Below are 26290 nucleotides of genomic sequence, written 5' to 3' on the forward strand. Positions count from 1 at the left end.
GAGTGAGCAGAAAAAACCAGGTCATGGCTGGTGTCAGGGTATCTGGAGCAATACCAAAGTGCACTGATGGGGAAAAGGAACCTTTATGGAACAGCTGCCAGAGAGGTTGTGAGTGGGGGGTGGGTCCATGTGGGAGTGGGAGGTGCCACATACTGCTAATTGGGGAATAGAAAGCAAGTAACTTCAGAGACGTAAGGGAAGATCACACTTATGATTCCAACCTGCTGGACTGCAGAAGGTGATATCAACCTCAGGTGAAGTTCAATGACTGGAATTTACATAACTGTATATCATCTATGAACAAACTTTGTTTAAAAAGTACACCAGCTAACTTAGTATGGGATCCTTTAAGAATGGTTAAAAATATCTAATGTTTATTGTGCACTTTCACTTTGAGACACATAATGATCTATGAAGTGGGCTCTATTATTATTATTCCATTTTACAGACAAAGAAACTGAGGCATCTAAAGGTTACTTAACTTGCTCAAGGCAAAAATCAGTGTCATGATGGTAGTGATATTACAGCTTATAGTCATCATCACTATGCTGGGCTACACTCCCTCCCTCCTCACACATCTTTATCCTGTAGTCTAACCTGCAGGGCATTTCAAACAGGAGTACCCAATTTATACTCACTATACACACACACACGCCAAAAAAAAAAAAAAAAAAAAAAAAAAAAAAAAAAAGAAAGAAAGAAAAGTGTTAGATAAGATTTGTCAATTCCTTGAAACACAGTATATCTCTAAAGTCCAGAAATCATTTCAATGAATTAAAAAGAAACATTTCTGAGAAATAACAAAATAGCTGTACAAATAGGGGTGGAGTCAATTCCTATTTTCTGTTAATTAGTGATAGTGTTAGCAGGAGCCGTTGACACCCTCCAGTATCCCACAAATTTTACTATGATCAGCCAGCTCCATAATTTACCTCTTAAGACTCTCTAACTTAGATGCCCACTTTCCATGAGCAAATCTTACTATCTGTGCATCGATTGCCCCATCTGGAAACTGAGGTTAGTGATGATACTTACTTCAAAGTATTGTTGGGAGGAACAGAATGACAGTTTATAAGGAGCACATGGTAAACAGGGAATGGTCCAACAATCATCATATCAGCAATGAAACCAACACATAAAAATTTAATTGGATATGGTGACTCTTCTTCTATGAACAGTCCGCCAAACTATAGCATATCTGTCTCTGTCTCCAAGTTGCTCAGTTGTGGGTTGAAAAATGAAGCCCAGGTTGGCAGGAAAAATCTCCTTATAGTTTTCTTTAAATGAGATCCAGAGAGTTCCTCCCTCCACACCCCCTACTGTTATTTACTCTGGCATTCAAAGTTAGCAGCAAGAATTATTAGCAAAAAATCCCAAATCACATGGATATCAATAGAATAAAAACCTTCCAGGATTCCATATCCTGCTTATGCCTCAAATCCAGAAACATCTACTGACCTCCTTTTAGCCCTGACTGATGACAATGCAGATATTTCAGGCTGCAACTCCCAGTTCATTTCAGTCTGTCTGAGGTTGCTTTCCCCCGGACTATTTTTGCTCATATGGTTGCGCTCAGCCGCAGACATTCAAATAGAAACCAGAAAGATCCAAATACTTGGGAGGAACCTATAAACAAATGTAGGAAGAAGCATCCAGTCTGACCCTGGCACCCACAAAAGTTTTCTGTAGACAGAATATAAGGGCTGAATCCCCAACACCTACTATAAAATACTTGAGGACTTGACTAAATCTTTCTTAGAGATACTCAGCTACTTCACAGGAATGGAAGGACAAACACTTAGAAGAGCAAGTTGGAGAGAGCCTATTTAGTGTGTGCTTGTAGGGAACATACAAATTGGGTCATATTGATTTATTTTTAAAATAAAAATCAAACAAAAACAAGTCCCTAGGAGCCCTGGCCAGGTGGCTCAATTGGTTAGAGTGTCCTCCGAATATGCCAAGGTTTTGGGTTCTATCCCTGTTCAGGTCACAATACAAGAATCAACCAGTAATGTATAAAAAACAAAACCAAAAATTTCACTCTCTCTCTCTTTATCTCTTTCATCAATAAATCAAAATCAAAATGAAAAAACAAAATAGATCCTTGGGTTTAGAAACCTACCGAAAACATTAAGCCATTGAAGTATCATTTAGGTAAGAAAAGAATGATTACAATAGATTCTAAACATTGTATAAGAAGTATTCACTTGGAGATCAATAATGACCCTAAGCCCATGTTGTAAATATCCAAACACCATTCACCATCAGAGAACTGTCTAATTCTGTAGAACTCATGAATGCAGCCCTACACTTGGCACAAGGCCTTCCAAATTTTTATCCTTTCCCCCCCAAAGTATCAGGTTCTTTCTCCTCTCCTCCCTAAACCATAATAATTGGACCCATCAGCCAAGAAATTGAGGCAGAATGCCAGCAGTCAGCAGCTGTGTGTCGCTGCAGGTTACCCAGGACCAAACCAGAGACTGTCGGACCTGTATCGCCACCATTTGTCCACCATCCAGATATCATTGCTGACATGTACACATGAAGAACTTTTGGACTCAGAACTTTTGAACATTAAAACTTGGACTCAAAACTTTGGACATTGAAACTTAGACTTAGAACTCTTGAACTTCGAAATTGGGACTCAAACATTTTTTGTTCTTATATGTTTATTTCTGGTCTGTAAATGCAAGATTTTTTAAAGGAAGGAATTGGGGGGAGATGCCGAACCGAAACCTAGCATTGCACTGGTAATAAAATGTAAAAAGAGCTAGCCAGGCTTGATGGCTCTGAATGTTCAGAGCTATTAACTCAAGGACTCTAACTTACGTTACTGGTGGTAAAATGTAAAAAGAGCTGGCTAACTGAAACCAAACATTTGTTCCCTAGTAGTAAAATGTAGAAAGAGCTAGCCATCCTTGATGGCTCTGAATGGTCGGACCTATTAACTCATCATCTAGTTGAGATAGTGATGGTTGAGGAAACTTTAATTTGTTAATCATATGTAAATGTAAATTCTTGTTGATTTTCTGTTGTTGGAACTTCCCACCTAAGAGATGTCTTTGTCTCAGAATCTCAATAAAAGGAATGGTAAAAGGCCAGAGCAGGGGTTAGTCTTCCCACTAGAGGTGGACTTCCTGCCTGGCCCCTATTCTCCCAAATTAAAAAAAAAAGAAAAAAAAAAAGAGAAAAAAAGAAAGAAAGAAATTGAGGCAGAATAAAGAAAGGATGGAGCTCACACCACAAGGCTACCCTGGCAAAGTCTTCTAATTGGAACATAAACTGAATTTACCAGAGGCTTCATTCATCATAGACCTGGGTCATATTGTGCTGTCATCTTTGAAGGATTTTCACCCACAAACCCCCAATGCTTGCATTCTAGAAAAAAATCAAATGTTATATGGGACCTTACTGTCCTGACTTCATGAGAATATTGGGCCATTGGTTCTAAACACATAAAAGCAAAAAGAAAAAAGAAAAAAACAATCTCACCCAAAAGCAGCAATAAAACTGGAAGGAATCGTTGCTTTCATGAGTGGCCAAATCTTTAAATACGTGTCGTGTGTGTGTGTGTGTGTGTGTGTGTGTGTGTGTGTTTAAGAATCATTTATTGATTTTTCAGAGAGGAATAGATAGAGAAGAGAAACATGAATGTGAGAGTACAACACTGGGGATTGAGCACTTGATTGGGAATAGAACTGGCATCCTTCTGGTTTATAGGATGATGCCCAACCAACTGAGCCACACTAGTCAGAGTTATTAAATGCATCTTTTAAGACTACATGGAAAATGATTTGTAGCCTTAGCTGGTTTCGCTCAATGCATAGAGTGTAGACCTGCAGACCGAAGGGTCCCAGGCTCAATTCCCGTCAAGGGCATGTAACTCGGTTGCAGGCTCTCAGCCCTGGTCAGGGCATGCAGGAGACAACCATCAATGTGTCTTTTTCACTTTGATGTGTTTTTTTTTTTTCTCCCTCCCTCTTTTCCACTCTCTCTAAAAATCTATGGAAAAAAAATATCCTCTGGTGAGGAAAAAAAAAAAAAAAGATGTGTGGCCAAACAAAACAAAATAAGCTTATAGAATATTTTTACCTTTCCCCCTTCCAACAAATTGGCTGTTTTTCCATTCAAACAATAGCCTTATTGTTTGTCCCGAAGTACAGTATATGACTAGTCATACTTTAGGAAGTGAATGAATTGTTGTGTTGTCAACAAGATCTTTTTTCACAACGTACCTATTATTTCTAGGAATTCTTTCCAGAGTTAGAAACTTTGAAGAAAATGCACACTCCTTTCATCTACTTTCATTATTCTGAGTTCTCCTGGTGTTTAGACTAGGGTTGCTTAGCAATGTGAAATTAGTAGTAGTAGTATTTTTACTAGTTTCTGAGTACATACTGTTCTACCCTTGTCCAAGTCTAATCAGAAAGTTGGGCCATGATACTTTCTGTGTTTTATTTAAGCCCAGGTTAAACACATGTTACCCTTTGGAAGGGCTCAGTTTACCTGGTCTAACAGGAGTATATGGAGACCTGGTTTAGTCCTAAAATGAGACTCCTTAAATCCTTACCTTTCTTCCTTCTCTCACAGCCAACAAGAAGATCTATCAGCCCTAAGCTTTGTCTGACCTGGATTATTCCCTCTTTATAAATAACAAAAACAGGTCTTTCAGTTATAAGTCAGAAAAAAAGTTCAGTGCACAAATATGTGGAGCTGAGACAACTATTCAATATTTTGCCAAGACAGTTCCAAACAGAAAGGCACTCATATGTTCCTGTTCTGTTCATCAATGTCCATAAAGAAAAAGTCAGACAGAGATAATCATGCATGAAATAAGCTCCATGCAGTGTTCATTTCCATTCTCAGCCAAAGTCATGGCCATATAACAAAATATCTTCACATGTCCCATGGAACAATTACCACATGGGCCAGCACTCACCCTTTATTTTTATTTGCTTTTTATCCTATAGTTCCCCATTTCTTTATTTTCTTTAAATTTGGAAGGGATGATGCAGTATGAAAAATAAAGTGTATCCCTAACTCCTTGGTGTGTGCATATTTCTAGGGCCAGATCAGATGTAGGTTAAGACTCCAATATGCATGTGTGAATATGTTTACTTGAAACCTTGCCGGTATCTACATACAAATGATGAGTAATGATTCTCAGAGAAAAATAAAATCCTTTAATCTATCTATTCCCTCTTCTGGGTGACAAACAGATATGCACGAGGCTAACTGCTCTTCTCCACCTCACTCTCCCATCCCTTCTCAGGCTAGCCCGGGCATATTCTCATGGCGAAGGCAGACATGCACCTGTGGAAGGAGAAACATGCAAGTGCAGTTGGTTTTTAAGACTCTGTGTGTATGTCCTACCTGCTAACATATCAGTGGCAAAAATTGGTCCCATGGCCACATGAGGAATCATGTGGGACAGAAATAGACTACATACTTTGTATATCGCAAGGTGTGTATACACGAAGGAGAAAATAATTCGGATCACTAATGCAGTGAATTTGTGACAGTCTAGATGTACTCATATCACACAAATGATAATATATAGATCCAGAGGTTGATTCAGAGTTGAAACTAGAATTCCAAACTTATGGTTTGCTCCTCTTTTTATGATACTTACTATCTTTATTTTCCTATAGAGCAATGATATGACTGAAAAGGTACACTTTAATCAGTTTCCATGTTATCAAACACAATCCATATTCTCTAAAATAGTGCCTAAGAATATATGTCTATAAAATATATAAGAAACAGCTTTGACCCTGGCCAAGTGGCTTGGTTGGAGTGATGCCCCACATACTGAAAGGTCACAGGTTTGATTCACAGTCAGGGTCTGTAAGAGAGGCAACCAATAAATGTTTCTCATGTCTCTCTCTCTCTCTCTCTCTCTCTCTCTCTCTCTCTCTTTTTCTCTCTCTCTCTCTCCCCGTCTCCCTTCTTCTCTCTAAAATCAATGAACATGTCCTTAGGTCGGGATGAAAAGAAAATAAATAATAAAGTAAAGTAAAATAAAATAAAATAAAATAAAATAAAGGTTTACAACTTTGAACCAAACATGAAAAACATTATTGTCCATTTAGGAGCTAAGATGTCATACTATTGCAGAGAACAATGCAGGTCAGTCAACTCTCAGAAAAAGAGAAGAGTGAACTATGAAGGCTGGAGATACAATGTGCTTAGAGTTGCCAGATTTATCAAATAAAAATACAATATGCAGATAAAATCAGAATTTAATAAATTATTGTTTGATATATCTTGCACATTTTGGGGGGATATACTTATGCAATTATCTGAAATTCAAATTTAACTGAGCATACTCTATTTTACCTAACCATCAAAAATCTAGAAGTCGTACCCAATTTGGCTCAATAGATAGAGTGTTAGCCTGCAGACTGAAGCATCTCTGGTTTGATTCCAGTCAAGGGCACATGTCTGGGTTGTGGGCTCTATCCCCAGTAGGATATTCTCTCTCATCATTGATGTTTCTATCTCTCTCTCCCTCTCCCTCTCTGAAATAGGATTAAATTTTTTTTTCTAATCGACTAGGAGCTTTAAGAAACATACAAATCATAACCAACAATGCATGATATACTTACATATATATTAATATTATTAATAATAATTATTTCTATTTTTTCCAGAGGAGTGCTTGTAAATATTCAGAGTAAATACACTAATATTATTATAAAAATTATTGTCATATTTGGCATATTTATTATTATCTTCCAATGCAAACTTGCCCACAAAGTTACAAAAATTAGAAAGCATAATAATATTTCATATGCATATATGGTAATTAATTCCATGATAGAGTTTAAGTGCATTGAAATTGAGCCTCATAAATGCACAATAAATTTGTTAAGATTCTGGTGCCTTTGATGGGTTAGAAAATTAAAAACACAGAATAGGAACTTTCTATGTTTCTCGAGCCACTGTGGAAGAGGCTGGCCCACAGAGTGGTTGTGATAAAAGGATATGGACTCAGTGGTCTAAATAATTTCTTTTCAGTGCCTTTCCTTGTTCTACCAGCAAAGAGACAATGCCCAGTGGATTCGATTCTGTGATCCCTCTCTCTACAAATGTCAGCCACAATATTTGTGGCTCCCATGTTAAAGCACAATGTTTGAAGGGAATAAATAATTGGGCATTTGAGAGAATCCAAAATTTTTAAATAAAATATTTAAATTAAAAACTAAAATAAATACAAGAGATTAGTGTCTATACTAGTGGCCTGAAACATGAAATTCATGTATGTGCTTTGAGAGGGTGGGTGTCCCTCAGCCTGGCCTGCACCCTCTCCAAGCTGGGACCCCCGGGGGACATCCCTCTTGCAATCTGGGACCGCTGGCTCCTAATCATTCATTCACCTGTCTGCCTGCCTGATCGCCACTAACCACTCTGCCTGCCAGCTTGCTTGCCCCCAACTTCCTTCCCCCAATCTTCTTGCCCTAACTGCCCTCCCTGGATGGCCTCATGGCCCCCAACTGCCCTCCCCTGTTAGCCCCATGACCCCCAACTGCCCTTCCCGGCCAGTCTCCCAGAAGGTCTCCTGGTCTAATTAGCATATTACCCCTTTATTAGTATTGATGATTTGGTAGATGAGATGAATAGTTAATAACTGTCCGGTGCTATCAACAGTTATCAGTTGGAAAATTAAAAACAATCAACAGCAACAACAACAACAAAAAATTCCCTGTATTTGACCAAGTTCTCTGTTGAAGCTGGTTTCCATGAAATGTTTGTTAATTTTATTTATAAAAGCTGAAGCCCAGCTCAGCTGGAGTGGCTCAGTGGTTGAGCATCAATCTACCTACAAACCAGGAGGTCACAGTTCAATTCTTGGTCAGGACACATACACAGGTTGTGAGCACAGTCCACGGTACAGGAGGCAGCCAATCAAAGATTCTCTCTCATCATTAATGTCTCTGTCTCCCTTTCCCTCTCTTTTCCTCTCTGAAGTTAATAAAAATTAATTAATTAATAAAAATTAATTAATTAATTAATTTTTGAAAAGCCAAAGCCCAAGACTGCTGTCTGGGGCCCACAACAGGATCTGTGTGTATATAGGTGGGCTCTCTGACAGTGTAGAGTGTCATATGAACTGGAATCTTGTATGTAAACATTGTTTAAATTTCTAATGATCCAAAATAAAAAATGAAAAAATATATACATATGGTTTCAATATCCTTATTACAAAACAAATGCCAGACTTCCTGTGTTTAGTTCCTATATTCAGACCATGGGTCTTCTTATTGGCCAGTGGACATGAGCAGGGGTTTGTTTCACCATTTTCATTATCAAAGTTTTCACATTCACTAAGGAGAGAGGAGAGGAGGTTGACATTGAAAACAAATTGGTTCTGCTATACACTTTATTGTCACTGGACTGGGGCATTATATTAAATTTTTTATGTTATAGAAGGTTTATTTCTAAGTTAAATATTAAATATCTATCTATTTACCTAGATAGATAGATGTCTTATGGACACATAAGTATCTTATGAATATGTTGGATATTACATAGAATGTGTGCTATAATTACATACAGAATAAATACAAAATAGTGGTAAATTAAAACAGTGGTATAAAAGACAGTATATTCCAATGCAAATATTCATTATAATAATTAATAATACAGGTTTCCCCCCATCTGAAAATGGTGTTCCTGTGAAAAATTTAAAGTCAAAATGTCAGAAAGAAGTAATTACCATTAATTTATATTGAAAAATGTTCACCCATTCCCAGACCCCAAAAGTAACCTAGCAAATTATACAAAAACAAACAAACACATAAAACTGAAAATAACACTAACATATAGAAAAGCTGGAATATGAAAAGAACACAGGTTGTAAAGAGTGGAAATAATGTATGTACAGTGCATTTTCACTTACCAGAATCGGGAAGACAGTGAGCACACTGGCAGGCTGAGAAATGGTGATGATGGTGTGTTAAGCTGAGTTGTCTGAGGTTGCCATGGTGGGAGTTACAGGAGACTGGGGTGTAAGAGAGAGGGAGAGATGATCTATTAATACCTTACCATCGTCTGAATCCATCAAGGCAAGCAGGTCATTAACATCTACACCTTCTTTAATGTCTGTCTGCCTCAATATGGAAGGTCAAGGTTCTTTGCTGTGATTGGTTGGAAGGCCAATCTTAGCTTCATGCATTTTTCTATCACACAGTCTTTGTAGGCACTCAAAACTTCCTGCAAACCTGCCCTCCACCTACATGCCCTTTAAGATTAAAGTCATATATTTCTGATACTTTAGAACACATCTTGCTAGCACGTGCACAAAACAAATTGAGATAAATCACAGATACTCACAGACACAGTTCAAAGCCATGGGGGCCTGATGCTCAGATGCTGCATGTGGTGCCTGGGGAAGGAGCCTCCTGGTGCCACTCTCACTGTGTGGGGTGAATCTGCCTACAATGCCTGCTGCAAGACAAATGCTGAAGGTTATTTTCAGTTTTCACCTTTTTCCCCCAAAAGTGAAAATCCTCTTTGGGTTTCTTTCAATTAACAAAAGTAGATACTAATATAGGTCTTTTGTAAAAATAAAGTGATGAAACAAGCTTTTGAAGAGCAGGGGCCACCTGTATATGCTAAATGAAAAAAAAAAAAAAAAAAAAAAAAAAAAAAAAAAAAAAAAAGAAAGAAGAAGAAGAAGAAAAAAAGATGGAAGGGAATGGTAAGAGAGAATATTTCTTTTCTTTTCCTGGCTTCTATTCAGTTCTCAGGCAATGAGAGAAGTAGACTTTTTTTTTTTTCCCACTCCACTAATAAGGAAGTCTCTTGGGAGCATCTTCTAGGTGCTCTCCACTGTGCTACAGAAAGTGAAGGATAAAGAGCAAATGTGAGATATGTTGCTGGTCTCCAGCAGTTTGTGGTCTATCATGACATCTCCACAGTGGCTCTGCCCTGAGCTTTTGTCGTTTGTATAAAAACCTACTCCTCCTGTTCACATAGTGGCCAATGGTCAATGTGGATACCATTTGGGTAGCTAAGGTGAGAACCACTGAGATAAAGGGCAGTCTCATCCATCTTGTATCATGAAAATTATCTATCAAGTACTCACCACATTCCATTACAAACATGAATATTTGTTTGATACTGCGTGTGGGTGTATGTGTGTACATGCACATGTAACAAAGAGCGAGGAAGAAATTTAACTTCAATAGTTTAACATGAGTTTTAATAACAGTAACCTGAAAAGGTCAATGTAGTACCACCTGATCCCCAGTTGAGTGTCTAATCATCAAAGGAAGGAACAATTCAGGAATTAAAGAACAGGCTGTATGTTTGATAAAATATGGAATACACAATAGTTTAATTGACTGCTTGCTATTGTTATTTATTTGTTCAGTTTGGTTTTCCAGTGTTAACTGGTTGTGAATGTCATTTAATTCCCAGCTCAGAACATCACTCATGCCTGGGAAGAATGTAGCTTTTTTATGAAAACTTACCTGTGTGTAATATTCATGTGGACTTCATTCCTATTAAAATAAGATGCTTTCTTTAGCCAATGAGTTGGAATTTTAAGAAAATTCCTTTATGCTAAAGTCATCCCTATTTCTCATTTCAAAACCAACCCAAATATCTTTAGGACCAAAGAGAGCATCAATCAGCACTTTGTCAAACCCTAGATTGTTGTTAAAACTAACATTTTTTTCCTTTGTTTTCTTACACATACCTTTTACTTAGTTATTATCTAGCAAGTATTTTCCATTTAAACAAATGGCAGAGCCAAGAGGCTGTGACAAATGAGGCTATTTGCACCTACTACATGGCATCAAGTGAGGAAATGTTGTCAGCAAGGTCAGTGAGGCACAATTGTGGATTTTGTATCTTACGAGCAAGTTTCAATGCCAGTTTTGCTTCTTGCTTGATTGACATTAGATGGGTTCTCCGATACTTTCTGGGTCCAATCCTCAGTCTTAAAGATGACATGAGGCATGTAGTGTTAGGGGAAGGGTTGTATGAGAGAAGGTACATAAAAATGCTTTACTAGACAGCAACTAAATGATGTTAGAGAAATGCTGTAGTATGGCTCTGCAATTTCATAAAAAGGGCAAAACTACCCCCAGAAGTCTCCTGAAGATATTGGTCAAACAGCATAATCTTTGTTCTCTCTTGACCTCCAGGACTCTGTCAATTGCTGTGCAGTCACCCTGATGACAGCCATTCTGAGTTTTTGTTGCTCAATCCTTTACAACTTCCTGAATCAACCACAATAAAATGAGGAGTATTTTTTATTTAAAAAAACAGTAACAAAAAGATATTGATGATTGGGAGAACTTAAGTCAATAATAGAAGAAATGCATTAATTTATTCCCTATCAGCTTAAAACATATTAAGTGATTTACTTTTAAAACCACATCTGTAATAAGAGAATTTACATGAAAGTTGAAGTTAAATGTATATAGAAACATTGGAAGTTTTAAGGAAGTATACTGAACAATTAGACTAATAAAAATCACTGTAATTAAGCATTTAATTCTTCACTGAACTTCCTATCAACTAAGTTGAAATAAAAAAATAAATTATATAATTCTTATCATAAGACATCTCAATATAAATTATTAATGTAAGACACCCTTATTTCTGGGAATAACCATAAAAGGGATTTACCTATTTTTATTGGTATATAATTGACATATAACACTGTATTTTATGTTATATAATTATATGTTTCAGGTGCACAACATAATGACTTAATATTTGTATATGTTATAAAATGATCAGCACAGTAAGTTTAGTTAACATCTATTACTACACAGTTACAATTTTTTTTTCTTGTGGTAAGAACTTTTAAGATCCACTCTCTTAGAAAATTTTCAATATGCAATATAGTATTATTAACTACTAGAGACCTAGTGCACAGATTCATACACTGGTAGTGTCCCTCGGCCTGGCCTGCAGGGATCAATGAACCTCTGTTCCGTAGTCTGGCCTTTCCTGCCAGCTTGTCAAGGATGAGAGGCACGCAAGGGGAGTATCTGGGGGAGAGGCTCACCAGCTGTGAGCCTGGGGCTGAGCAGCGTCCCACTGTGGGAGTGCACTGACCAGCAGAGGGCAGCTCCTGCATTGAGTGTCTGCCCCCTGGAGGTCAGTGTGCATCATAGTTGTCATGTCATCTGGTTGCTTAGGGTTTTATATATATAGACTAGTGGCCCAGTGCTCAAAATTCATGCACATCGGTGAGAGGGGTTCCCTCAGCTCAGCCTGCACCATCTCCAATCGGGGAACCCTTGGGGGATGTCCGACTGCTGGTTTAGGACATTCCTCTTGCAATCTGTGACTGCTGGCTCCTAACCATTCATCTGCTTGCCTGCTTGATAGTCTCTTAACTGCCTCTGCCTGCCTGCCTGATCGCCCCTAACTACCCTCCCCTGCCAGCCTAATCTCACCCCCAACTGCCTCTGCCTGCCTGATCACCCCTAACTGTCCTCTCCTGCCGGCCTGATCTCACCCAGTTTCTGTCTCTCTTTGTTTTTCTCAGTTCTCCAGGCCCCCCTGCCTCCCTGTGTCCCTCTTACTCTTCCCTGACTGGGAGGGGTCAAGGCCAGTGGGGGCCACTCCATTCTCTGCCCGCCCAGCCTTCTATCCAGGCCTCTTCAAGCCCAGTCTGTTTTGTTTCCTCGTTCTGAGAGAGGTTCTGATAGCAAGCTAGGAGGGAGGGAAAGAAAGGGAGAAAATGCTGTGAGCTGGTGGGTGCTGTGTGTGTCTGTGTGTGTGTACAGTTGTGGGTGAGTGTGAGTGCTGGCCATGTCTCCCCCATCCCAGTCTGTGCAACCACAAGTCCCCACCCACCCACCAGAGCCTGCTGCACGTGCAGTCTGGGTTGAGAACCGCTAGCAGGGTCACATAAGATCATCAGAAAACAGAGATATTTACATTATGATTTATAACAGTAGCAAAATTACAGTTATGAAGTAGCAACAAAAATAATTGTATGGTTGGGGTCACCACAACATGAGGAACCATATTAAAGGGTCACAGCATTAGAAAAGTTGAGAACCACTGCCCTAGAGTATACCAAAAGGCACAAAGAATTTAGAGCATTAGCTTAACTTGGGGTAAAAGTCACACGTTTACATATTTATATTAATGCTAACACATGCTTTATGAAATATAAGCAAAATTTTAATTTATTTTATAATAAAACATATCAAGAAATATTTTGGTCTACTGAACCTATACCCCAAACTGCAGAAGCAAGGTTGTACCCTTCTGCTGAGACTTTTCTGCCAGTCTAACATGATGACAATATCTTCAATAACATTTTAGAGAAAATGCTAATGTTTTCCCATGAAGTTATATATATCCTCCATAAAAATCCAGGGCAGAACTTGACTTACAAAGTTAAATATTGAGAGAGCCAAAACAAAGAAGCTTGTTTTGGACCAGGTTGCTTGTGCTTAAACTCTAAGGAAACAGAACTTCATCTCAAACTGTGGTCCTCAGAGTATCTGCATAAGAAAACCCTGGAAATGCTTATTAATATGAAGATATTTAAAATACACCCATTACTCAAAGGGTGGTTGTTTTTATAAATACTTGTTGTTGAGAGTACTACAGATGTCCCTTTTCCCTCCATTGCCCCCCTCCACCCAGTTTCAGCCCTGCCCCAGGCCTTCACCACCCTATTGTCTGTGTCCCTAGGAAATGCATATATGCATATAAGATCTTTGGTTGATCTTCCGCAACCCTTTCCCTCTGAGATTCATCATTCTATTCCATGTTTCCATGCCTCTGGTTCTATTTTATTCATCAATTTATTTTATTCATTAGATTCTTTGTTCTTTTGACTTTTAGATTTAATTGTGGATAGATATGCATTTATTGCCATTGTATTGTTTATATTTTTATCTCCTCCTCTTTCTCTTCCTTCTCCTCCTCCTCCACTTCCTCTTCCTTCTTTTTCTCTTAAAGAATACCCTTCAACATTTCATGTAATACTGGTTTGGTGGTGATGAACTAAAGAATTGTTTCTGGAACGGAAACTCAAAAACCTCCATGGGAACTTAATAGAGGATTGATACATAGATACACTGAAGTTTGCAAATAATTTCAGATAGTTGGAGGGTTTGAAATTCCCCTACCTAACTTTCCTATATATCACTTTTCTCAGCTGGCCTTTTCATAAAGCATTGTAGCACCTAAACTCCTAACAGTTTTTAGAACTGATTGAAAGGAGCACTATACATCTTGAATACCAAAACTCTAGGAGGAAAGTTGATTGTTCTACTGGGGATATTGAGAGCCTGAGTTAAGCCTCACTCATTTGGAGAATCAGTAACACTTACCTGAGAAGGGTTATAGGGTCATCTCAAAGAGAGCCAAACATTTCTAACTGCCTCCCTCAATCCATTTAAAGGCCTGGACAAATATTTGAAGGAATACCATACTTCTGGCCATCTTTTCTTTTCACAAAAATCAAATCCCCTAGGCTGTTAAGAGATAACATACTAAAATAAGTTCCTATTGTATCTGACTTCCTCAGAGTAGATCTTCTCAGATTCTTTAATTTATTGATGTGTAGAGTTTTGAACAGGAAGATAAAAATGAAAGGTTTTAAACATTTCTCTTAAATGTATTGGACCAGAGAATCTTCTTAAAAGATCGACCACTGTATAGCCTTGCTACTCAAAGTAGGATTCATAAATCAATGGGGATCTTTGTAAGCTTCCCCCAGGGGCTCGTCAGAAATGCAGTATCTCTAGCCCTCACCCCAGAACTACTAAAACAGAGTCTGAAGTTTTACAAAATCCTCAAGAGATATGTATGCACATTAAAGTCTGAGAAACAAGGCTAGAGAACACATTTTGAGGACCAAGGCCAAGGACAATGACAGAGATGGTTGTAACCTGGAAAGTTTCAAGAATCAGTCTTACAGTTCATTCACCTTGGCTCCTGAGAGCCTTTGGTATTGTTTCCAAGGAACAGCTGCTCAATGCAGGGAGTTTTCACTGGGAAAATTACGTCTGAAGCCTGCATGCAAAGCAATGCTTTCTGCAATGGAGAAAAGCACAAATTGGGGCTATGGTTTGTAGCTTTTTCAGTATATGGACAGTTTGATTTGCACCAAATACGTCCCACGGAGACAGCGATACTGAATAAATTATAATTTTGCCTGCCATTTGAATCTGCAAAGAAATAGCCCATTTCCCAACTGCATCATCCCATCTTAGTTAACAAATAATCAGAGATTTTTTAAATTGCTATTCCCAAGCCACTCTAAGTCCCAAACACAGATTCTGAGTCAGGTGCGTCTGAAATACAAACAGGGCTGGAATTGGGGAGGAAAGATGAAGCTTGAGCCTTAACAAGCAAAATGTACATGTTAATAAAAGCCATGCTCAGCCTCAAGTCCATGTAAGGTATGAATCAACCAGCAAGAGCAAGGTTCCCATCGGAATCTTCCCAGCCTTACAGCCATGACTCATGCCCAGAGCCATCTTGTCCCTGCAAGAGAAGCATAAATCATCATCCATTCTTGAAAATGATGCCAAAAGTGCATTTTATTTAAATGCATTCCTTAAAATAATTGCTGAGAAAATAATACAAGAGTATTCAACTGACAACTGACTCTTTAGTGTTCACATCTGGAGGGGAAAATGTGTCATGGAGTGGTTAAGTGGATTCTAGAGATGCTGGGAATTCCTAAACATGCAAAAGTCCAGCAACAGAGCTTGTATTATTATTTTAAGGAGGGAACTTTTGTGTCTTTATCACACTTATAAACTCCTAAGTTTTATAATGCCAGCCTGATCGTGTTTTTCTTTGTTTCCTTCTTTTCCTTTCATATTTTAACCAACAACAGCAGAAAAAAAAATATTTGTCATAGATTTCTATAAGCTCTCTCTCCTCTCTCCTATACCATTCCCACCAGCATTCAAGCAAGCTCCAGACTCTTTCATGGTAACAATAAACCATCTTTGACTTTGTTTTTCATCCTTAAGCTATTCTCATTAAGAATTATAGTAATTTTAGCAACTATGTATTAAGCTGTATAGTGGATAGTATTGGTGTTCCAGTCAATACCCTTTACCAGATTGGTATACCTACTCCCAAGAAACCAGTGTTGGTATGCCTACCCCCATGTGTTGGCTGCTAATAGTTCATAATTGCCCCCTTTTCAGAGAATTCCCCTTGGCAAAAATGGCAGTCCAGGAAGTCACATCCCACTCCCACCCCAGAGACAGACCCCTGCCAATGACTGGCTGACATGAAGAAAACAAAAGGCCAGCCAGTCACATCTAATTTGGAATAACTCCATGGTGTAATTAACACTCCAGAGCCTGAAATGAATCAAGCTAAAGCCAGAGTACAGTAGGAACCATATCTTGGCTTAGCTCCTTCTCCTACTTCATTAGCTTCCTTTCACCCCTCACCCCCCTTCTCCCGAGAACCCTTCTCTAATAAATCACTTCCAGCTGAACCCCTTTCACAGGCTCTGCATCTGAGATGCAGACCTAAGTCAAGCCATAGTTTATATGTATTACCGATATACTGTTTTCATATATTTGTTTCATTTAACACTCAGGAATACCTTATTTGGGAAGGCTACATAACTGAAATGACTAAGAGACCAGGGTTTACAGACATTTTTCTGGTTCCTAAACATGATCTATATGCATTATGCTAAAATGCTGCCTTAGACATTTATAGTATCAAGTTAATCACATATCACCAATAAAATGAATAATTACAAAGTTCATAATTTGAATGAATGTCTCCTCATCATGTCAACATGTCCAATACCAAATAGAGACACACAGTGTTTTCTTGACACAAAGTTATATTTTTCCATTAGGAAAAAAGAGGAGAAAGAAGAAAAGGAAATTAAAGTAAAAGAAAGTAAGGAAAGAAGGAAAGGAGATTAAAAAAAAAAAAAAAAAAGAAGGAGGAAAGGAAGAAAGAGAGGGAGGGAGAGGGGGAAGGAGGGAAAGACAGACAGACATACAAAGAGATAAGACCGCAATAGATATTGTTTTAATAGGTTTTTAGCCTCTTAGGTGACCCTGGTCTTGCTTCTTGGCTGGAAATGCACTGCTCATCATTTCTCCTTCCCACTTATTTTCAATGTGGAACACTTGGGAGTGTTTTCATCATGGGCTGAGCTTCAGTGCAGAGCTTGGCTGAGGATCACTTTTTTTTTTTTTTTTTTTTTTTTTTTTTTCTAAGAATGGTGAGGAGTTTCCAGGGAGGGCTTATAAACTAGTTATCTCTGCTGATGACCACATCTGTGGTACAGAAACATTCCATGTAATAAAGTGTATCTTGTGTCCTGTGACTTTCTGCCATGTGGGCTTGTCTTTCCCACCCCATTCAAGACGCCCTTTTCTTATTAAAAAGAATCAGAATGTAGTGAGTGATACTCCGCCCATAGGGTGAGGAGGCCTTTCTGTTTTTCATTTTGTGTCCAAGCAAGGCAAATATCATAAAATTCATTGTGTGATTTCTTAAGACTTCTAAAATGACCTCACTCTAAAGGCATTGAGGATGCAGAATGCCTACTATGTGACAGATATACATAGCAATACCACTGAATATTTTTTATCAGCTCAATAGACTTTCACAGCCACCACTGAACTAGGCATTCTGGTCCCCGTCTTCCAGAAGGGAAAACTGAGAGCCAAAAGGGTAAAGTCCAAGGTCAGGCATCGCATCTAAGAAATAAAGAAACTCAGCTACAGAGTCAAATCTGAAGGATTCCCAAAGTGTACTTTAACAGGAGCCCAGAGAGTGACTTCTCAGGTGTCCATCTCCATCTGGATAAGAACACTTTTCATCCTGAAGAAATGAGGTTGTAATGGTTATTTGCTTTTAAAATGTTTGCTCTGCCCAACTCTCAGAATTCTATAGAGACCTACCAGCCTCCCAAAGAATATGCAAAGAATCATCATGTAATACAGTGTATTCCCAAACCACAAGACGAGGTAAGCAAGGCTGGAAGAAAGAGAAGCATGGAAAATGGCCTGCTATAACAAGGATTACTCAAGATGACTACAAGCAAAAAAAAAAAAAAAAAAAAATTTTAAATTTTAAAATGCCTTTGGAAGAAGATTTTGTTTGAGCTCCTGAGACTGAAGGATCTGAAAATGAATATGTTCGCTCCCAAGGAATTCGGGCCCCAATGCTGTATCTTGATCTTCCTAGGAATCTGATATCCACGGGCATCTGCCCAGAACAGTGACCTTTGACTTCATTACTGCTTTTAGTAAATATGGGAAGAGCGTGATTTAAAAGAGCTTGAAAAAAAATGGTTTATTTTTAAAGAAGAGCTGAAAGTATGTCAATCAACTAAAAAGTATCAGGTTTGAAATTTAATCATCAAATGGGAGTAGAACTAAATAAAGTCTAATTTTACTCAATGATATTTTAGGATTTTAGGACATATTAGCTAGAAAATGTGCCTCATAGATGGCAATAGATTTTATGAGGTTACACACATTTGCAAAGAGGCTCAATGGCTTTCTAAACCTAGAGTATTGGCAAATGCTATTTATGTTATTTGCTTTTAAATATATTTTATTGATTTTGTACAGAGAGGAAGGGAGAGAGATAGAGAATTAGAAACATCGATGAGAGAGAGTCATCGATCAGCTGCCTCTTGCACACCCCCTACTGGGGATGTTCCCGCAACCAAGGTACATGCCCTTGTCCGGAATCGAACCCGGGACCCTTCAGTCCCCAAGCCGACGCTCTATCCATTGAGCCAAACCGGTCTCGGCTATTTATGTTATTTTTAATTGAAGTTATTTTACATTATTTGTCATAAATTATACTGTAGATAACATAACTTTCTCTCTTCTAGTTCCAAAAGTAAACACTATAATTCTTGGGCTAAAGTGCCCTAATTAATAAGTTAATGGAAATAAAGAGTAGTGAATATATTTTTTAAAGACTTGTAGAGTTAGCACAGACATTGTGGTATACATGATAGATGGTCATTTTGGCAAGATGTCTGCTCAAAGCTTCCACTGTTTATAGTTACTGGTACGGGTAGACTCCGTTTAGAAGATATGCCCCTGGTATATTGTAGAAACAGACAAATGCTTTGATATTAGGATATCTATATTCCATGATTTTTTAAATGAAATAATTATATACAATTGTAGCATCTGTTGCTTCTTTGTTTCATCATTCTGTGTCTCACTTCTGTCCATCAATAAGGACAATATTAATGAGAACAATGGAAATTTTACCAGCTACTTGTGGGCTTTTTAGGTCAACTGGCTGACCTTTACCCATGAAGAGTCAGCAGAGCCTCCTTGGCTTTATCTGGGAGGCCACTGAACTTGCTTTAATAGGAACAGTCAAAGGCAGGCTTTGGGGAAAGGGCTAAGGGGTATTTCCCTGACTTTGTTCTGGGAATATCTTAGACTTGCCCCATGCATACCCTTGGGCTTCCACATATTCCAGAGGAGTTCATAGAGTTAATGAGCCTACCCCTTTAAGCCTCACAGCAACTTTGCCAGGAATATAGTGATATTTCCTTTATTTTACAAACAGAAAATTAAGGCATAGAAAGATCAAAGAACATATCTGTAGTGGCATAGCAGAAAAGAGGCAGAACCAGGATTTGAACTAGCCAATATAACTTCATGGGCCACACTCTTTAACACTCCCCACCACTGCTTAGAATCTACAGGCCTGCATGTTTCCAAGCACACAACTTAAATGTAAGGCCAAGGGATGGACTATCTCCTCACTGAATCACAGCATTTTCCAACTGGAAGAGATGGATGCACCATCACCTATAGCAAGAGGGTTCCTTTGGGATTACAAGAAAACACCCAGGTCAAACTGAATCAGAGAATAAAATCAGTATGCATAAGTAAATATGAGTTATGTTCCTTCCCAGAAAATTTAGGCATTAGTGAGAACCACTTTTCATAAAGAAGATAAGTGCTTTGTATCTCTTTAAAACTATGTGTTTGGAAGCACCTTGGTGTCCTCCAACAATTCAAACATGTTAATAATTCATATTAAGGATGTGTCTCCCTGTACCTTGGGACTAAATCATAACTACCAAAATGTCCTCAGAATGTTTTTCTATCCCCCAGTTCAGATCTCACTGGCATCAGCTAAGGAGAGAGGGAGAATGCAGGGAAATGTCCTACCCTCGGCCCTCACTGGCACTGCAACCAACTGGGCAAGGACTGCTACACAACCCCAGTGTGGGTTTCATGGCAATGGAAGCACAAAGATAAGGTTGTCAGCTCTAGGCTGACACACTGAATGTAAGGGAGGAAACTTAACTGATGATACGAGAGCCGGAGCCCGGATGTAGGTTTTCTATAATGAGAGTTTCTATTTTTCCTCTGGGAAAATTGAGCATTGTCAGAAAATACTGGAATGATTGCAGTGTATTTTTCCCTAGGAAATGTTGCATTTGTTCATTCACTCACTCATTTAATTATTTACAGAAATAAAGTGGCTTGATTTTCAGGGAAGCCTATAGGGATATGTTTCTAATACACATGCTTCCCATACCTGTTACTGTATATGGATTCGTAGTCTTTTTTTTTTTTTTTTTTTTATATATATTTTTTATTGATTTTTTACAGAGAGGAAGGGATAGAGTTAGAAACATCGATGAGGGGGAATCATCGATCAGCTGCCTCTTGCACACCCCCCACTGGGGATGTGCCCGCAACCAACGTACATGCCCTTCACCGGAATCGAACCTGGGACCTTTCAGTCCGCAGACCGACGCTCTATCCACTGAGCCAAACCGGTTTTGGCGGATTCGTAGTCTTGAATGAAAAGGAACAAATCAAAATAAAAGTGAAGAAGGTGAAAGTTATAAGCAGTAAAAGATAAAATAATAGTAACCATTTCCTTTTGTTTCTTTCTCTCTTTCTTTCTTCCTCCCTCTCTCCCTCCTCCCACCCCTTTTTCTTTTGAATCACATGCTTTTTGACACACAAAGAATGTCTGCCTTCATTTCCTCCCAGGTCCAACTGGCTTATACATAGATTAAAAGAATATTTTTTTCAGCTTTATTGAGGTACATTGACAAATTTGTAAGGTATTTAAAGTGTACAAATTGATGAGCTGATATATGAATACATTTTAAAGGATTCCCCCATGCATTTAATTAACACACCTCCACCTCACATGTTTACCATTTATGTATTTAATTATTTAGGGAGAACATTTAAGTTGTACTCTCTTAGCAAATTTCAATTATATAGTGGATGCCATGTTCTAGATTAGCACCTCATACCTTAATTCATCTTATAGCTGAAAATTTGAACCCTTTCACCAGCCTCTCTCTTTCTTTTGTGCACCCCAGATCCTGATAACCACCACTCTACTTTCTGTTTCTCACATTATACTTTCTTAGATTCCACATATAAGTGATATCACACAATATTTTCCTTTCTGTGTCTGACTTACTTCACTTAGCATAATGCTCCTCAAGTTAATTGATGTTGTACCAGATAACACGATTTTCTTCTTTTATAAGCCTGAATAATATTCCATATATATATATATATTGTGTGTGTGTGTGTGTGTGTATTACATCTTCTTCTTTATCCTAGTACTTAAGATTTTTTTTAACCAAATACTTTGACTATTGTGAATATAGAAATATATGGGAATATAGAGTTTTGTTCTAGGAAAGGATTTCATTCTATTTGGCAATACATTCACAAATGGGATTGCTGTAAGGACAATGTTATTTAGGGAACTCCAGATAATCCTCAATAAACTCAAGTCATTCTTGGCATTGTCTGCTCCTGCACAAGGTTTAATGGATGTCTCTGTTTCTATAATATTGGCCTCCCAAAAGCTAACTCATTCTCCAACTGTGAATTAATGCACCCTTTTTTGCTTTGTTTTGTAAATACTTGATCATAAACAACATAGAACCTCATAGCTATATGCTCATCACACAAACACACAAAGTGTTATGTTATTCCTTATCCTTTTTTTCCAGACAGCAAGTTTTAAATGAGTTAAGCCATGAAGTTGCTACTTTATATTTCATTAAAAATAATCTCATCTTAAAAAAAAATAGAATTGCCGAAACCGGTTTGGCTCAATGGATAGAGCGTCGGCTTGGGGACTGAAAGGTCCCGGGTTTGATTCTGGTCAAGGGCATGTACCTTGGTTGCGGGAACATCCCCAGTAGGGGGTGTGCAAGAGGCAGCTGATCGATGACTCTCTCTCATCGATGTTTCTAACTCTCTATCTCTCTCCCTTCCTCTCTGTACAAAATCAATAAAATATATTTTTTAAAAATAGAATTATTTTACCGCTTGAAATTTGCTTATATTTTCATCTGCTTCATTTCATACATAACTCTTCAATTTTGTTTAGCAACAGTACAATCAAAGAATAGTTTATAATTACTTCACTCTGAGGTACAGGCACCCTTCTTTTATAGCCAATCTAACCACATTACATAATTTGTCTCTGCCTCTCAAACACATTTACTTCCAGGTCTCCTCAAATCATCACGTTGATTTTCTAATAGTTGTCTCGGTTTTCACTTTTGGCAAAGCACTGAATAAATTGTGAAATATCACAAGCAAATGGTTTAAGTATTTCAGTTCTGGCGGAGCTGCCCATGAATTCCATGCAGATATGTAAACATTGCCTGGAGCATGAGATTCCTTTCCAGGTGTTTATCTCCTGAACCAAGCCCTCTACCTTATTTGATAATCATTTGTTTGTCTCTAAGTATTGGCAAACCATGAAACTCCATTTACCTTCAAATTTGGAAAACTAGAAAGCTTTGTACCTGGGGGAAAACACAGTAAACTTTGCAAAGTTTCAGTGATTTCCCCCCAGCTTTTGAATTTTCAATAACAGGTAAAATGTTTCTTATACATGGCATGGCTCACATTTCTCCAGTACCTCTAGATATAGCAAGTAAGGAGGTAAATCAAATGATATGTTGACTCAGAGTCAAGCATAAATTACTTGTACACTGCATAAGAAAAGAAAAGAAATTTCTAATTTGGAGTTTAAAAAGTTTGACAGTGTTACTGAATACAATTTCCTGCCATGAGGACAAATATAGAATGAAAATAGAAATAAATTTCTTAGTTGGCAGTCCCTGAATCGAATGACAAAATGAACAAACACTGAAAGACAGTGCTGGTCCCCAAATAGAAAGCGTATTTGTAAGCGATTTTAGCTATCCACTGGCTCAATCAGGAATAGGTTTGTGCACTGAAAATAAATGAGGACAAGTAGATGTTTGGCAGGTGGATGAAAGGATCTTAAGTAAAGCCAGGAGCCACTGAACGCAACATGGAGGGTGCAGTAAGGGAGTTCTGTTCTGGCTACCATATGAGAGTTGTTATTTATATTCAGAATCCAGGTAGAACAATACAGAATATGGAATAGCAGACAAAGAATCTGGGGACTCAAACTATGGGGCATGTTTAAAAGACAAAATTAACAAACTTTATAGATTCCAATTCAAGCAAAGTCATTAACTTTTTTAGTTAAAGAAATGATCATTTTATTGGTAATTCTCTCCTGCTTATTGCTAATAATCAGAAGTGTTTGTTTTATGTGGGAAGACCATTTACTAGCTGTGTGTCTTTGGCAAGATATACCTTTTTTGAATGTTTCCCTGTCTATAAAATGAAAATAATCACTTGAAAGTAAAAAAGATAAGAACATAAAAATTAATTGGAAACTGCTATATGAATTTTATTGCTACATGTATGGTTATTACTTATTAGGTACAGAATGCAAAATTCTGTTATTCGTTTAAAGGGGAATGTCTGGCCCGAGGGCAGTATAAGGCCTAAGAAATCATTTGGTCTGGATCTGCCAAGGCAATAGGGGTGAGTTGATTAAATATTTGACCAATATAGCAGGCTCATTAAGTTGATAATTTTGGATGGCCCGCAAATTATATTGTAAATATCCAAATGGCCCTTGGCAGATAAAAAGGTTCCCCATCCCTGGTTTTAAAAGAAATACCTTACTTTAAAAAAAGAGTAAATTAGTGTGAAGTTGAGTATCTCTAAAGCTTAAGAAGAAGTAATCATTTTCCCCTAATCTGAAGCTTACTCTGAGCCTCCATTATCCTCCAAACTCCTTACCTTAGTGGCGACATGGAGTTGAATGTCTTCAAAGATAAATTATTGAAGAGTGGTCAGCAAAGGAGCCAGTTGGATTGGCAGACTGCAGGGAAAGCCTGAGGGAAGATGACAGAGAAGAAATGGAAAAAGGAAGCTGTTAGGAATAGGCCTGGGCCCAGCCAAAGGAAGCAGCAGAGGAAAGGGCAAGGCTTGATGGTGGAGGTACAGTGGTTCCTCATTCTACCTGAGGACCAGTAAGTGAAGGAACATCCTCATCTTTGTACAGCCTCTGAGGTCAAGTGCTGCCTATGTGGAGGGTCCCTGCTTATAGGGAAAAGTTTCCATAATGACAGAATCCATTTCAACACATGCGGCTTCATGCTTTCCTTAGGTCCACTACAGCCTTAAGAGCATTGGGGTATCCTTCTTCCATTACAAACAAATTTACTTATATTCAGAGCAGCTATCATTCAAGAAAAGAAACCTCTTCCAGCTACCTGGGAGAATGTTTGCCCTTGAGTGCAAAGATGGAAAAAAAAAAAAAAAATGTTCCAAGCTCCAGAAGCAAGGAGTCTGGACGAGAACAAAAAAGCAGAGAAAAGGCTGCATTTCCAACTGTGGCTAAAATGCCCAAGACACGTAGTTCATCACTGGAGCACAGAGTTGAGTACCATTATAGACTTAACCAGCATGACCTCCAAACACATTCTCTGCATTCAGGCTGAATAGTAGTCTCCTGAGGCCCCTCACTGTTTTACTCTCAATCCATTTTATCCATTTTGACCACTTGCACAAAGACTAGAGAGTGTAGAAGAGAGGAAATACACTCTTTCCTCCAAAGTATCACACTGCTAGACCTTGCCCCTCCCCCCACCTTTTCTTCCCTGTCAAGGGGAAAGAGGATGCAATTTCCGGATGTCCTAGGCAAAGGCAGGCAGAGTCTCAGGAAACACATTAATAGTCATTTGGCTCTCACCATATCCCCTTGGAAATCCCCAGGTGTACCATTTGTACAACTAAAAATAGAGGAAATAAAGCTGGTTTTCTTTAGAAATAAGCAGGTCATTATTCTGCTTTGCTCTCATACGTGATACCAGAGAGAGAGAGAGAGAGAGAGAGAGAGAGAGAGAGAGAGAGAGAGAGAGAGAGTGTGTGTGTTAGAGGCCCATGCCCAACATTCATGGACTGGGGTAAAGGGTAAGAGGTCCCTTATCCAGGCCTGCACCCTCTCAGTCTGGGATCCCAGAGAGAAGTCCATCTGCCATGGAAGCAGCAGAGGCTCCCGCAACTGCTGCTGCACTCACCAGCCATGAGCACTGCTTCTGGCTGAGCAGTGCTCCCTCTGTGGGAGCACACTGACCACCAGGGGGCAGCTCCAGCATTGAGAACTGCCCCCTGGTGGTCAGTGAACATCATAGCAACTGGTTGTTCCACTGTTTGGTCTATTTGTATATTAGCTTTTTATTTATAGGATATGTCTACTGACATGACTACACTCCCCAAAAGTCTACCTGTGAGCACAGTAACCCTATTTCTCAGCAATGACTACCTTCTGGTAAATATAGCCTACCAAGGGTTTCTGGGTCTGCTATGGTATTTGGCTATCAGGTTTGTCTTCAGCTTTGACAGTTGTTTAAAAGGACATAAAGTCTTCCTCTTGGGATATTTTTATACTTATTTTCTTTCCTAGAATTTTTGTTCTCAATAGAGCCAGTTGTGAGAACTTAGTGGGGAAAAGTTATCTTTTTATTCCAAGTATATTTCTTCTTCTTATGATAACAAATTCTGATAATCCTGTGTGAAACCATCTCAATCTTATTCACATTCCATGTTATTCAAAGGCATATAACCTAGGTCTGGCCAATCAGCATCTTCTATACATAGTCGCTATTATTGGTTCAGGAAAGCATGTAACTACAGTCAGTGCTGTCAGAGTTAACCTCGCCACTTTAGCTTGAAAATCTTTAAGAAGCACTCCCTTTTCTACTGAAGTTATTAGAGGGATAAAATGTACACGTGAACATACTGAAGGCCATTTTGCCACCCACCATGGAGAAACAGTCTGCTTAAAAATGGAGGAAACAGAGGGACAATGGAAGACAACCACTGACAACATTGTGTCAGTCCTTAGAGCCAGCAGTGCCTGAAGCAAAACTACTCATCTTTTCAATTCTACAGTGCATCTTCTCTTTGGCTTCCTTCTCAGTTAGGTT

General features: G+C 38.5%; 1 long non-coding RNA gene across 1 annotated transcript; it reads right to left on the minus strand.

Annotated features, from left to right (window-relative positions):
* Positions 1 to 9359: 9359 nt before the first annotated feature.
* On the minus strand, positions 9360 to 24127 carry LOC311624187. Its single transcript, XR_014795267.1, has 3 exons — positions 24099 to 24127; positions 10479 to 10508; positions 9360 to 9450 (listed from the first exon to the last, which is right to left on the minus strand). It is a non-coding gene; the product is annotated as an uncharacterized lncRNA (long non-coding RNA).
* Between the last annotated feature and the right edge of the window lie 2163 nt (positions 24128 to 26290).

This window comes from Pipistrellus hanaki (genome assembly GCF_964339955.1).
Source record: "Pipistrellus hanaki genome assembly, chromosome: 6".
Taxonomy (NCBI): Eukaryota; Metazoa; Chordata; class Mammalia; order Chiroptera; family Vespertilionidae; genus Pipistrellus; species Pipistrellus hanaki.